Genomic DNA, 6,734 nt, shown 5'->3' with positions numbered 1-6,734 from the left:
TCTGCCTCCTGAGTGCTGGATTAAAGGCGTGCACCACCACGCCCGGCTCTTTCTTCTTTAAAGTGGACTTGGGCTTGATGCGATTAGAACGTAGTTTCCAAAAACGGTCCTAAATACATTTTTGCCATGTGTACTGCACATTTAGGTAAAGCACTATCCTCAGCATTGACAGTTTTAATATAAAATATCGACCAACTCTGAGAAACTGTTTAGAAGCTCTGTATCCTGCAGTAACAGATCATCCGCCAAAATTTCATTCTTTATAAAAAAAATCATTACTTAGCAAATTTGCTTTCATCTTTACCAAAGGATAAAATTTTATATGTATACCAAAGAATTATTTTAAAACAAATTTCCTTATGAAATGTTATTAGTAAATGATTGATTTGTATATCAATGTTAGATACTTAGCCATGAAAATTTCCAGTCACTCTCGGGAAAAGCAGCTATGGACTTGAAACCTAGAAGGGGCTCTTTTTCCAGTTGCTCCCTCTAGAGGGCGCCAGAGGTCTTCTGCCAGCCAGGGAACATTCTGGCCAGAGAGAGCAGGAGCCTCTTCTGGGAACCTGATTCACATTGCTGACTTCAGTCGGTTTCATCTTAGTTCCAGGTAGAAGCAGACAGACAGGACGAAATCGCAAAGAGAGAGACGGATGCAGCCCAAGACACTTCAGGGTTTAAGAGTAGTTGATAAGATCTGTCAAAAAGTCTCTGCCTTGTGTCCTGTGTTTCCCTTTGGCTCATCTCTATAAAAACTTGGTGACTTTAACAGGACCTATATTCTTCTGGCCCTTCTCAGTTTCCGACATTTTCCAAAGTAGTATGTCTTGGGAGCCTCAGACTTCTGCGAAGCCAGCAGTGGCCTGCATTGCCTTTGGCAAGTCGGGTTATTTTATTTGCAACACTGAGCTAGTGGAGAAAGATTCCCCACCCAGAACCAGGTCCACTTTGTGTGTGACCCGGAGGATGTAGCAGAGGCCACACTGCTCCCCAGCCTAAGGCGCCAGTTTCTGAGTTAGATGTTTTGGGTGGGGCCTGAGAATGAGCCTTCTCAGCCACCAACCGCACACGCTACCAGTCTGGAGAATGAGAATGGCCGCAGCACATACCGCATGTTTGCTGATTTGATCCACACCCTGTCACTGGATGGTGGCGTCCCTGCCAGTGGAAGAACTCATCTCAATGGCCAGTCTGTTTCACTGCTGATAGGAATAAATACCAGGTTCCGAGGGCACACTGGAAGAACTTGGGACTGTCAGGAGTAGACCCGGGTCTTCTGATCGTGATCAACACTGGTCCCTGAGCCTGGCCATCTTTCGACATTTTCCTTTAATAGCAGGCATGGATGCTTGGCAAATGTTACTTGGAAAGTGCTTAACATGCACTGTGGAGGGCTGGCGCGTGTCTGTAACTGGGGAGCTTAACATGCACTGTGGAGGGCTGGTGCGTGTCTAACTGGGGAGCTTAACATGCACTGTGGAGGGCTGGCGCGTGTCTAACTGGGGAGCTTGTCCCATCACAGCTGTGTCATAGTCCCCTCCCGGATTTCACTGGTTTCTGCCCCTCCAGCGGCCAGTAAAGTGTTTGCTCCACACAGTCTACTTAGGAAGCACATCTGTTTGAGCTTTACATGCAGCATAATGTAAGGAAACAGGAAAAGGGAACCCTCCCTGTTTTCATCTACGGCATGTCGTGGAGATAAAAATATCCTTGAGTGTACCTAAAGTTAGCAGAGGAGAAACAGAAAATGCCAAATTTCACCTCTTTAGAATTGTCTGTCTGAATGCTGTTGAATTTCCAAAACTAGTGACACTCAGCCTGCTCTTACAGAACTTTTTGTCTTTCTATCATTGTCTCAGTGAGCAACTGCTGGAGCTATAAATAAGATCCTGGCTACAAATCTGGTCTCCGGCTTAAAGGACTTTGTGGTGAAGGGAAGAGAAGAAATGTTCATGATTAACTGCAGGATCGCACCAGGCAAATGCAAGTCCGCATACAGAGTGCTGGGGATGAGAGGGAGGGAGGGGGAGGGAGGGGGGAAGGAGGGAGGGGGGAGGGAGGGAGGATGCCAGTTTTCACTGAGAGACAATGGATCATGGCAGCAGAGGAAGGGCCATCGACCTGTCTGTGAAAGGCAGGAGGACCATGTTTGTTTAAGTCTTCCAGACAGTGAACGTCACGTGGGGAAAGACACAGGTAGGTTCCTTCCTGTGCGGGCTGTGCAGGGCACATTGAGTTCCACACGCGTCACTGAGAACATCGGCAGTTCTGAGCTGGGAGAGACCTGTACGTGCGTGGTCAGAGCTGGCACACAATGTCCGTGGCAGAGCTGTCAGTCAGAAGTGAGGTGACAACAGTGGGGTGCAGAACAGCGAGAAAGACACCCCAGGCTGACACGGTTGTAAGCCGATTTTGGAACACGGGTTCGCTGTCTCTGCTGCAACCACTGACTCCTTGGGCTTTAGTTTTCTTACCTGTGAAACAGCGGTTGCTGGGTAGCGCCCCATGCTCTGTGAATCAGCAGGCCTTGTTTTAGGCAAGCATAACTTGGGATAGCTAAAGTCACCTCCTCACCCCATTATTATTATTATTAGATCGTTTGGGAATTACACATCATGCACCCCAATCCTGCTCATTTCCCAGTCCTCCTGTATCTGTACTCCACCCTTATAGCCTCCCCACAAGAGAAAAAGAGAGAAAAACAAAGACGAAACTTCTTACTGGCCCCTCTGGACAACAGCCACCCCTCTGTGAGCCAGCCCGTCCTCTCTCACAGCAGTCAGAGTCAGAGTCTCCAGTTCCGCCATCCACGTACCGCGCGGCTCCCTCATTTCTCCTGGCCCTCCCTCCGTCATGTGCATTGGTCATGGTGGCATTGGGAGCTGCAGTGCACCATACAGTGTACACTTTTGTCCAAACAGCTTTTCTTACCGATGTTCGGTGCACTGAGTTCTGGTCTGGTTCAAGGCACCTGACTCCCGCCACTTTGTCAATATTGGTCCTCCCTGAGATCTTGGATACCCTGCTAATGCCCAGAGTCCTGGAGGCCCTGTGGCTATGGCTCCCTGCAGGACCTGCCCCTCCACAGGCTCCAGCAGTTCATGGATGGGTAGGTGTTCCTCCTCACCCTTCTAATCCCCCAAAACTATGGGATTCAGTTTGGCAAAGCCAGAGGCAACCAAAGGTTCTTGTTGATCTGTCTGTGGTTTGGGGCCAGGGCTAAGATAGAATTCTTGACTTTGAATTTAATTCTGACCCATCTTCGTTTCAACTGACTGCTGTTATTGCAACTTTTCAAACATGATGTAAAAGGGAAAACTCATGTCACTGGATTTTTAGACATGAGAAAGTGTGTTTCCAGTTCTGAAAAATGTGCAGGTGATTTAGATTATGTCTTATAAACACAGGGGTTTGTATCAGGGGCAGAGACCAGATTTCATGACTATAACTGGAAATCTCAGACAACAGATGAATCGCGTAAAACATCGCTTCATCCAGAAAAGCAAGTGTGTCCTATGGTTAGCATTTATCCTACGGGTTGGATTTATCTCGGAATGCTCAGGGAAATCTAAGGAAGCTGGAAGAGCGCTTGGGTCTCATCCTGTGCAGAGTGCAATGGCCCAGCTCAGACCCCAGCCAAAAGACCGACGGCTTTTGTTCTCTGAGGGGGTGGGAAGGATATGGGAAACAAGGATCCGGCCACAGAGAAGATTCAAGGGAGAAAAATGAATCATCAGCTACCAGGAAACACCAGGAGCTCCATAATGGAAAGGAATCCTGTGCTGGGGGGGCAGAAATGACACAGGATCTGCAGAGGGGCTTTCTAGCGATCCAGCAGACAAATCCTAGGTCACATGAGCTTTGGGTGTCAGCCATTCCTGGGGCCTTAGTGACTTCCCCCAACAGCTGCCCCCAATGTTCATCACGGGCAGCACCAGCTACTTAATATGTGAAGACTGTTTCCACTGTGCAGCCCACGTCCAAAACGGCCCTGTGAATGAGGCTGCTCATGCAGTCTGCACATGCGCCTCCAACCAGCAGCCCGGGACGCTAACCTTTGACCCCCGTAGGAAGAGATAGGGCCCCTGCGCTCAGAAGGTCCTGATCTATAGCCTGGGGAGATTGTAAGCACACTTTGCAAGCTCCTGAGCCCTGGGACATGATGGAATTTGAGCAGGATTCCCTTTTGATGTACCTTACATCTTTAATTAACTTGGTTTATTACTTTTAAATCACCCTTACACTAAAATCTCTTCATTTCATTTGGGTCTTCTTTAATGTTTCTAAATTAGTCTTTTATTTAAATGTTTAAAAACAGTGACAGTTTAAGTATATAAAGATTAGCAAGAGGATACGATGAATTGGCATGGCCTTACACGTTTCTTCAAGCATTCTGTCAGATTTGTTCTGCTCCTGTCCAGTTTGTGTTTTTCCTAGGTATACCAAAGGGAATCCCAAATGCTATATCAGGTCATCCATAAGTGACGTAGCACATAAAGATTTTCACCATAACAATAATGCTATCCTATGTAGCAGTAATGATTTTTTATATCATAAAATACCCAGCATTCCACTCACTTTTCAACTTTATTTAGAGGAGGCAGCCATGGTGCGCATGTGGAGGTCAGAGGAAAACTTGTAGGAGTGAGTTTTCCTTCACCATGTGCGTCCTGGCTTGTGCGAAGCCATCCATCCAGCCGACGCTCCACTGAAGTGCTTGTCCAATGTGTCCCTGATGGCGGTTGTTCGAGGTCCGTGTAAGTCTACACACAGGCATTAGTGCCTGCTGTTCTGCCATGCTGTTCTCTTGCAAAAGGAATGGGGTCATGGTTACTACGGAATTTCCCGCATTTCAGACTGACTTACTGCATTCTTGTGGGGTTTTTGCAAAGGACCCTCATTCCTTTACGTTGGGAAATGGACTTAGAGACCACAGTCTCCGTTAAGGGGTAGCCTTTGTTCCTATGTTGTCATTGTTTATAGTTTTGTTTTGGTTTATCTTCAGAATAAACAGAGTTGGAAGATTTGTGTGCGTTTGAAAATTAGAAACCGTTAGTCTAGGAGTATTGGAGTATTAGCTGAGGCTACTTTTCTTCCACTGTTGGAGAGGTAAGCTGTTAATATTGTAACAGATCTTTATCCCACAAAATAAAAGTATTCAACTTCTGGTCTTTAAAGGAAACATGTTTCAGGCTGGAGAGATGGCTCAGAGGTTAAGAGTACTGACTGCTCTTCCTGGGGTCCTGAGTTCAATTCCCAGAAACCACATGGTGGCTCACAACCATCTATTCAATCTAGTGCCCTCTTCTGGCATGTAGGAAGAACACTGTATACGTAATAAATAAATAAATCTTTAAAAAAAACAGAAAGAAACATGTTTCTAGCTGCTGATGCCATTTCCTCAGGAAAGTGAAAGCTTGAAGCAGAAAATCAGTGTCTGTAGGTATCCATCCTGGTCTATGTATTAAAACCCTAACCAGAACTGGACTCCCAAGAACTGAGAAAAGAAAAATGTTTCCCACCCCTGCATTAATACATTTAGAGATGTGGCTTCAAGCAGTATAATGTCCTGATCAAGGGTCTAGCCTTAGTGAAAGATGAAAGAGAGAGGGAGGACCAGCATAAAAAAGAGGGAGACAGTCAGCGGTGGGATTTGACAAGAGTACTGAGCTTACGATGTTGCTTATTTACGGCTGTTGCTGAGTCTGCGAGGGTAAGGAGAGGATTTTAATAAGGTATTGGAAGAAAAACTTAAAAGCGGGCTAGCTGGGGTAGTAAAATGCTTGCCTCGAATTCAGACAGAGCTGATTTGATCCCAGAGCACACATGAAAGCTAAGTGTGGTGGGACCCATCTGAGGTCCCAGTGCAGGGGAGGGGGAGACCAAGACTGGCGGATCCCTGGGGCCTGCAGGCCTAATCAGTGAGCTCCAGCTTTAGCGAGGGTCCCATTTCAAAACCTAAAGTAAAATTCCATTGAGGGAGACACCTGACCTGACACTGACCTTAGACCTCCACACACAAGCATGTACCCATACACAAGCATGTGGACACACACAGATATGTGCGTGCACACACATGATATGATAGATGGTCGAGTTCATTCTGTGTCTGTAGCAGACTCTCCAGAGAGAGGATTTTAATAAGGTATTGGAAAGCCTGAAGGGTGTGGCATTAGCATTGTGGTGACGAGTGTTCAATTGTAGTGTTAGACACTAATGTCACATCCTCCTGAGACAAAAGCATAGGTCGGCTTTAGTTTGAGCACCATTCCTGTCAACCTGAAGCAGGTCTTCACTGAAGACCAAGATATGGTTGTAAAATGACTACTATGTATCAATCTCGTATTATTAAAACAAAGTTTTAATAATTTTTCAGTAGCCTCGAAAGCATAGAAAAAGACAAAGAATTTAGCCTACTTTGGCTATCCATCATTTCCATGTGCTTAGCCTTCTGGGGACTATTTTCATTCCATCACCAGGCAAATAATAGTCCCCACCTACACTGAGTGCCCGCCCTCAGAGACGTACAATCAAGTGAGGGAGGCAGATCATACATATTCAGAATGGAAAATACAAGTGTAATCCTAGCGTACAAAGCTGTTAACCATCACCGTGGTCCTATTCACACACATGCAAATCTGACGGCCGCTGACTATGAGAAGGCCAGTCTCTCTGAAGCCTTCCTCCCTGAGCAGCTTTGGCGATCGAGGCCCACATAGACCACTATGCCCGGG

General features: G+C 46.5%; 1 long non-coding RNA gene across 1 annotated transcript; it reads left to right on the top strand.

The window, feature by feature from the left end:
• The first annotated feature begins 2,074 nt into the window (after window positions 1-2,074).
• On the top strand, window positions 2,075-5,026 carry LOC121138565. Its single transcript, XR_005875500.1, has 2 exons — window positions 2,075-3,109; window positions 4,596-5,026. It is a non-coding gene; the product is annotated as an uncharacterized LOC121138565 (long non-coding RNA).
• Window positions 5,027-6,734: the final 1,708 nt, after the last annotated feature.

The sequence above is a fragment of the Mesocricetus auratus genome, unplaced genomic scaffold, assembly GCF_017639785.1.
Source record: "Mesocricetus auratus isolate SY011 unplaced genomic scaffold, BCM_Maur_2.0 contig_11689_pilon_obj, whole genome shotgun sequence".
Classification (NCBI taxonomy): Eukaryota; Metazoa; Chordata; class Mammalia; order Rodentia; family Cricetidae; genus Mesocricetus; species Mesocricetus auratus.
Note: the sequence above shows the minus strand (reverse complement) of the source record. Positions and strands in the feature narration are given on the sequence as shown.